We start from the raw sequence: 8649 nt of genomic DNA, 5'->3' as shown, positions 1-8649 counted from the left end.
ATTAAAAAAATTCAATACTTTAATTAATTGGATTACAGATATCTAATATCTAAAAAACCACTTGTCTCATTATTTTATTTAATTCACTGTAGCTATCCACTTATATAGGATGATAAAATGAGAGCATAATTGGATTTAAACCAAGAAGTAGGATGAGATATGATGAATTGAAGGTATACAGAGCTATAAGTTAAATCAAGTTATAATGGAACTATACATAACAGTCTAGTATAATAGCACATGTGCATAACAGACTTATTTAATGCTTTGAAAAGATCATGTATATATATATATATATATATTAATTATTTATATGTATACAATCATTTAAGTCTGAGAGGTGCTATAAAGAATGCTGGCAGTCATCCACGACAGAGTACAGAAACAAAAATGAATGAGGAAAATAAGTCTAAAAAATTTTAAGATATCTGTGCATTTAATTCACAGTGGTAGATAAAATGACATCTATGAAAAATCTTCTATAAGCAGTGGACCAAATCTGAAAGTGATAGTGAAGTTGACTGACATTTAAAATTATTTCAAACTTTTAAAACCGCTGCGATTCAAAGGTGCAAGTGATACAACAGTGGCTGATGACTAGTTTGACGTACTTTTTCGTATCGAGCCCGACTGGGCTCGATCGTGCTCGATCGATTCGATCGAAGGTGTCAAGACGAAATTGACTCAAATCGAACCCCATTTAATTAAATTAAATCAAATTTAATTTAATTTAAATCAAATCAAAACCAATCGAACCCTGTCGAGCATCGTCGAGCTCAATTCGACATAATTCGGCGCCGTTTCAAGTTCGATTTCACGAAATTAGCTTGATCGGACCCAAACCGACTCAAATCGGTTCGGGTCGAGTCCATTCCGGACTCAATTTAACCCTAATTTTCTCAATTTGGGCTGAATTTGATTCTCAAATCAAAGTTTGAGATTAATGGCTCAGATTTCATCCAAATAAAATCTGCCTAAATCCTCATTCCACGTGTGTGAGGGCTGATTGGTTCATTTGGCGGCATTTGTTTGGTTGGACGTGCGCCTCTAAGAGGCACGAAAGGGAGAGAGGGAGCTCATCGGTCCCGTGTTTTTCCGCCCGACCAGAGCGAGAGAAAGAAGGAGAGATCGGGAGAGGGGGAGCATTCGCCCCCAGTTGTTCCGTCCCAGACAGAGCGAGAGAGAGGGAGCGTTCGGCTCCCTGGCGTGCTTGTCCGTCCCAGCCAAACCGAAAGAGGAAGAGAGGGGGAGGAGCCGTTCGCCCCCCCCCCCCCTCCTGTAGTTCTACGGCTCCTGCTCCCGACCAAGCCTTTTCCTCCTCCATACACTTTCTTGGGAGCTGAAGTTGAGTGAAGAGGAGATCTTGCATGCTATGATGATGTATTCTCCTTCCTTGGGCTGAAAAGAAGCTCTCTCCTGCTCTGCATAGCCTCATTTCCTTGCTTCTTGTGAGGTGAAGGTTTCTTCGTCATCTTCTTCACGCCGGTGACCTAAAAGCGACGAGAATGCTTTTGGAGCGTTCTTGGACGGCAAACTGCGTCCGGATGTTCGGACAGCAAATTCTTTCCGAAAAGCCTTGGACAGTATGCGACAACGTTGGAAAAGTTGGACAGCAGAACAACTCCAAAAGCTTCCAAACAGTAAAGCTGCTGTTTGGAAAGTTTGGACAGCAAGTGACAGCTTCCGTTAGCATTCAAAACAAAATTATCCTTCGAAACGCCTTGACAGCAAGTTGGAGCTGTTGAACTTTCAAACAATGCTTGGGAGGCTTGGGAGCACTTGGACAGCACGACACGATTCCGGAAAGGCTTGGAACAGAGGTCTTCTCCTTGGGAAAACCTGGGACAGCAATTTGGACTTCAAAAGAATTGGGACAGCAGCTTGGAGCTTGGAGCGGAGCTTGGACAAAGCTTGGAACTTGGATAGGAGCGCTTGGACAACCCGGGAAGGTAAAACACTAAAAACTTAGTGAAACCTAGGGTCCCCAAGCTTTGCTGTGTGGATGACGTCCCAACCATAGGTCCTTAGAAGCTTTTTTGTGCTTCCTAAAACCTCGTTTGGCTGTCCTCTCGCAAAACAATGAAATTCAGTGATTTCCGTTTGTTTGCTCTCTTGTGAGAAGCAAAGAGACATCATATGCGTGGGGTGGTCGATTTGTATCCGACAACCCTCAATGCATGTAAGAGCATTCATTTTTCCTATTACTATCGCTACAATCATCCTATGGGTAGAGGCATCATTTGATCTCAAAGTCAATGATGATGCATAGGTTGGAATTTAACTAGTTGCATGCATTTCTCATTTAGATGCATTGTCATAAAAAAATATATAGACATCCAAATTAGGAGAATTTTGCATGCATAATTTTAGTTTACTTCTTAGAGTTCTGTTTAATACATGTGTTGAGTTTAATTGATTTGGGCTTCTAGTCATTGTGAGGCATAGACTTCAAATGTCTATGTAAAAAATCTCACAACATAAAGAATCAAATAGCTTGTATCTTGTACCATACAAAACTTAGAGTAGCAAATTGAATTCATCCATAAATTGCATGCACCCTTCTTTCAAGAACGAGTCATGCAAAAGTGACTTACAAGTTACGAGAGATGTGCATGTGTGAAATTTGTGGACTCCAATGAGATTTTGGAGTGCTTGAATGTGGATTTAATTCAATCATTGAAAATCAAATCATTGTGAGGTTTCCATAGACTTTCCAAAGTCTATGTTGTAGATCTACAAAATGTTGTTGATTTAAGTTCATGTACAACATTGCAAAACAAATACTTGATTCGTTTCAATATAAATTCCTAATTTTAAGAATCATCTACACATGCATGCAATCTAGGTTCTTTTTAGAATCGTTACAAATTTGATCTTAAAATCTCTAGAAGCATAGGGATAGACTTTCATACCCAAGATTTTAGAATACCAAATTGATCTAGAGATTCTCCAAAACCTTAAAACAATCTTCCTCCTCCAATTGAGTCCAAAAACATTCATGAGAGGTGGGGAATCCCTTTCGTGCATATGTTGGAGCATTATCAAAGCTAAAAGTGTTTGAGTAATGAATCATTGGCAACTTGGAATCAAATCCAATTTCCTACTCCATGTTGTTACATAAAACAACAACTCTTCTTATGCAAGATAAATCTTCAAGGCTTTTGGACCAATCCTAAGCCAAACCTTTATTTGTTGATTCAAAATCAACGAATGAAATAACTATTATATGAATAGTAAAATATTATTCATTTTATATTTAAATATTAATCTAATATTTCAATATACTTCTATATGTCAAATTGCTCGGAAGTAAAAGTTGAATTTAATGAAAATAAGTAAACCTTTAGAGAAAGTTGGCGCTTACATTTTTTTTAACATTTTGAGGGTATTACATAAGGTCCTTAGGCCGTTGGTGCTGCAAGACCCTTATACCTCCTTGTTAGAGTGTGCTGGCAATTTATATGCTTCAGGGTTGACTTGCTTGATTTTGTAAAGTTTTTAGACTATCTTCACAGTAGTCGAAGTTCCTAATGAGTGTTTGAGAGATTAGCATCGAGGTGCTACCTTGGGAGTGTGGAGCATGAAAGTTCCAAATAACCCTTGTGCCATGATGAAAGAGAGTTAGAGATGGCTGAACTCGAGAATCGATGCAATGAGTAGTGATCCGACATGATAGTTTAGCAGCACCACAGTGCCACCTAGCCAGCGATGTGGTGCTAGATCAATTATTTGGGAAATAAATAAATATGAGGCTTAGTGTTCATCTTATAAGATTGGAAACTGGGAGAAACATGAGGGAGTGTGTGAGGCTACTTCTTGTGAAGGCTAGCACTTTTGTACTCATTATGTGAGTCTTGTATAGTGGAGAGAAGGGAGTAGTGCAAAGAAGTCTTTATTGATTAACAAAGGATTTTCGGGTCCTTTCTATCCTTATATTACAACAATAAAATGAAAATATTTGTAATGGTTAAATTTATCTCTGTTATTGGCTAAATATGATTTTTTGAGCTTATGATAATTTAGGAACCTGTATTACATAGTGGATTTATGATTTCATAAATTATTTAATGCTATCTTTAATTCCTCCATGATTCATATAGTTTGTGGATAGGCTGTGCATAAACCTAAAACCTAATATGATCTATACCCTTGATGGAGGAGTAAAAGAATAAATAGAGGTTTTAAAATATAATCTTACCATGCGTAAACATTTGGCGGTTAGTGTTATAATCTTACCATGGAGACAACTGTGGCAGAATTTCAGGAGAAACAAGGGATTTTGGCTGATAATATACAAGGGGAAACTGCAAATCAAGGGGTGGAAAGGAGGCTGAAAAGACTCATTCTCAGGTTATTCCAGAAAGTTTCAAGAGTATGAATAAATTTCAATTATTAGAAGATGAGATTGAAGAAGGGGAAGTCCTGGAAATGGGAAAGTCTGATAGTCTTAACAATGCCAAGCCTGGAGAAAACAATGAAGTTCTGGATATTGCTGATGTTAAAAATAATGCTACTGTTGAAGTTCAGATCAAGCCAGATCAATTGATCTCATTGACTAGCTCTGGGAAAGCAAAACTTTCAAAAGAATTAAGATCACTAGGCCCGGTGGAAGCTGTTCAAACGAAAAGGAAAGATGATAAGAAGAATTTTAAAATGATAGGGGATCACTCCCCTGTTATTTTATAATGGCGTCTCTTATTTTTTGGAACTGTAGGGGGGATAGAAAGAGGGAGGCCTCCCTATATCTTAGGGAGATTGTTAAAGAAAACGATTGTTTCTTTGTTGGTCTTACTGAAACGAAGATTACCTGTTTAGAAAGGCATGATATTGATTCCATTATTGGAGTAGATTGGGACTACTGTTTTCAACCTGCAGTTGGATTATCAGGTGGCATTTTGGTTCTTTGGAAAAGAAGTTTGGCTTCTTTTGAAACTGTGGAAGTTTCATCCCAATTAGTTATGGGAAACTTGAATATCAATACTTTAGGCAGTTGGAAGGTGGCTACTGTTTATGGTGGTAAAGATGTTCAAACTCGTAGAAATCTTTGGCATTCTCTTAAATCTTGTATGTAGGGTAATACTCCAGCTTTAATTGGTGGAGATTTCAATTGCCTTCTCACTAAAGAGGATAAGAAAGGTGGAAAAAGGTTCCATTTCTCTTGTGGACCTAAGGAGATGAAGATGTTCCTTACAAATAACGATTTCCATGATCTTGGCTATGTGGGTCCAAGGTTCACTTGGTGCAATAACAAAGATGGTAACTCAAGGATTTGGGAGAGATTAGATAGATGTTTAGTAAATTCTATTGCCTTACAAAAAATTCCTATGGCCAAAGTGAAACATCTCTCAAGAATTGCATCAGATCATGCTCCTATTGTTTTTAATATGGTGGAACCACAAAATTAGAAATCTAAATTCATCAGGTTTGAAGACAGTTGGAAATCTTACCCTGCGGTTTGGAACATTGCTGATAAGGCTTGGAAGAAATCTGATTATGGTACCAGTGCTGAAATTCTACATAGAAAGTTAAAAAGAACCTTGAAAGCTCTATACTATTGGAACAAGAACAAGTGTAAGGAATTAAACTTGTTGAAAGAAGATTTGAAAAAGGATATTTTAAAGCTGCAGATTGAAGAAGCTAGCAATGAAGACTTCACTGATGAAAAATTGAAGCTTTTTAGAAGTGAGGTGCACGATTTAAATGTTACTTTGGGTAGATTAGCCACATGGTGGAACCAAAGAGCAAAAGTCAAATGACATCAAGAAGGTGATAGGAACTCCAGTTTTTTTCATCAGTTTACCTCGGCAAAGAAGAATGGAAACCATATTTGGCAAATCAAGAATGAGAATGGTCAGTTTGTTGAAGATTTCGGGCAAATTGAGGAGGTCTTCTATGAGTTTTACAGTAAGAAATGGGCATCAAGGAATTGTCAGCTCTCGGGCTGGCCTTCAATTCCTAATAGCCGCCTTCAATTCCTAATAACCTGCAACTTTCGGTTGAAGAGTTCTTAAAGAATGATTTTACTAAAGAAGAGATGATAAAGGCAGTTTTCAATCAAGGAAATAACATGTCACGACCCGGCCCGGTTAGCTCGCGTAGGCGAGGCGGGAACAGAGGTCGGACGGTAGGTCAAGTATCTAAATTCCTAAATCTATCAATTCCCTAAATAAATCTCCAATATATTTTGAAAGAGCTACTATAACAATAAAGTTTGAAATCACATAAACATATAAGCAAACATATCTTCGTCCTTTCCTTTCTTCGGAGCTCCTGCCCTACGATAAACAATGCCGCCCCTTCTACTCATTGAATAAAATTAAGCTCACCTGAAAATGTTAACAACTAACATTAAGCTAAAGCTCAGTAAGCAATACACAATTCTAAACTAATAAACAAGGAACTGAATAATATGATAGATGCAAATTTCATATGAACATACATAAAATGATTCCATACTAACATAGCATTAAACATATCATATCATAAACCATATCTTTCATTTTCCTTTCATATCATTTAACATTATACATGTCTTTCTCTTTTTCGTATTTAATACAACCGTCACAGGAGTCACCGTCTGTACCATAAAGGTACACCTTTACCATTTTCCTTTTCCATATCCTTTACCATTTTATCGTGCACGAGTACAGCATCCCAGCTAGTACCATAAGGGGGTGAACTCCATCCTTTCAACATACACATACAAGCATTCAAATAGCATTCATATCATATCATATCTTTTCATCTCATAAATTCATAAATCTTTATCATATAATGTCATAAAATATAGTATAAACTTTGCATGATCAATCATTTGAACAGAGTAGTAAAATCATGATCTAAAATTAATCATAAAGATTGCCTATGAACATGTTGGAACTTTCAAACAAAGAACTGGAGAGAAACAAAAATATTACTGTAATAAAGAATCATGTATACTTACAGAAATCTTGAAATTGATTCTCCTTGCTAATCCTTCTTCCTTCGAGATTGCTTCAAAACACCTAATAGAGATAATTTCTTCTTCAAAATCATTATAATAAATCTAAATAATGCTCTCATTCTATTCAAAATCTACCCTAAGTTCATCCTTTCCCTCTCTCCAAAAGATCACATAAAGTATATCATAATCTAAAAACTCATAATTTTATCTAATTAATTAATATTAATCAAAATAACACTTTCTCCATAATCTAAATTAATTTAAAATAATTATATTTTCGGATTTACCTAAAACCCTAAATTTGGAAAACATCTTTTCATTAATATTGTTATTTATGCATGCCTAAACTTCCCATAAATCAAATTAATAATTTTTGGAAACAAATTTTCGGAATTAAAATAATTAGAAAATAGGAAAATACATTTTGTAAGAAAAAACTCAATTTCTTTTCTTAAAAACCCCTTTTGGACCTTTAGGAACAACTTTTGCAAAGGCTTTTCCAAAAACTCCAACTTTAGAGAAAACCCTAATTTTGGAAACCCTAGAAATCTTTGGAGAAAAACACATTCTAATGTATAAAATAGTTTCTTAAATCTTCCCTCTAAATTTCTTAAAGAAATTTTCATTATTCCATAAAACCCTAAATTCTTTATCTCAAAAATCTATGGCAAACATAAAGTTTTCTAGGTTTAGAAACATACCTTCTTGCTCCTTGAATCTCCCTCTTCGATTTCCCCCAAGTTCGGCCACCGGAAACCGCCGCCGGAGCCGCCGTCCGTCCCTTTCCCGACGCCTCTTCTCCGCCTCTTCTTGTGTTCGGGCGGAAGAATGCCGAGCGAATGAATGGGGAGGGGAGGGTTCGGTTCTCATAAGGAAAAAGAGAAGCCTAAATGACCTATTTGCCCTCACTTAAACTCTCTTAGCCTTAATAACTTCTAAGGGCATTATTGGTATAATGAGTCTTCTTTAATTTTTATTTCCCAAATTAAGCAAAATCAAATATAAGTTTTATATACCAAATTTCTTAGAATTTTGCGTAGAATTTTATAAAATTAATCCAGTCGAAATCCGACAACATTGAATTTTTCACTTAAAACTCGTCGCGGCGCTTTGAAAAGCGTGCGAGATCTAAAACGGCATTTTTTCGGGTTTTCACATAACAAGTCTCCAGGATTAGATGGTATCACAACATCTTTTTTCAAATTTTTTTGGAAAATTGTGGAAGAAGACACTTGGAAGGCGATTGACAGTTTTTTTAAGACTGGTTCTATGCATAAGGATTGGAAGGATATGTTGGTAATCTTAATTCCAAAAATCAATAATCCTACCATGCCGTCCAATTTTAGACCTATAAGCCTTTGTCAAACTACCTACAAGATTGTGGCCACTATGATTTTGAATAGAGTAAAGAATTGCATTTCCAAATGTATCACTGAGGAACAAGATGCTTTTATTAATGGTCGCTCATTGTCGGATCATTGCCTTATTGCTCAAGAAATTTTTCACAAGCTTAGAATCACAAAAAATAAAAAAGGTTTTATGGTGGTTAAAATTGATATGGAGCAAGCTTATGATAATATGAGTTGGGATGCTTTAGAACAAGTGCTGAAGTTGCTTTAGAAGAAGTGCTGAAGTTGTTTGGCATGCCGGCAAAGATGATTGTGCTGATCATGGAGTGTGTTAAAAGTGCCAGATTTTCTTTCATC

General features: G+C 36.4%; 1 long non-coding RNA gene across 1 annotated transcript; it reads right to left on the bottom strand.

Annotated features, from left to right (window-relative positions):
• Positions 1 to 6061: 6061 nt before the first annotated feature.
• LOC114579435 lies at positions 6062 to 7235 on the bottom strand. The gene is made up of 2 exons (XR_003700412.1): positions 6944 to 7235; positions 6062 to 6326 (listed from the first exon to the last, which is right to left on the bottom strand). It is a non-coding gene; the product is annotated as an uncharacterized LOC114579435 (long non-coding RNA).
• Positions 7236 to 8649: the final 1414 nt, after the last annotated feature.

This window comes from Dendrobium catenatum, unplaced genomic scaffold (assembly GCF_001605985.2).
Source record: "Dendrobium catenatum unplaced genomic scaffold, ASM160598v2 fragScaff_scaffold_390, whole genome shotgun sequence".
In the NCBI taxonomy this organism is placed as follows: Eukaryota; Viridiplantae; Streptophyta; class Magnoliopsida; order Asparagales; family Orchidaceae; genus Dendrobium; species Dendrobium catenatum.
The sequence above is the reverse complement of the archived record's forward strand: the minus strand, read 5'-3'. Positions and strand labels throughout refer to the sequence as shown.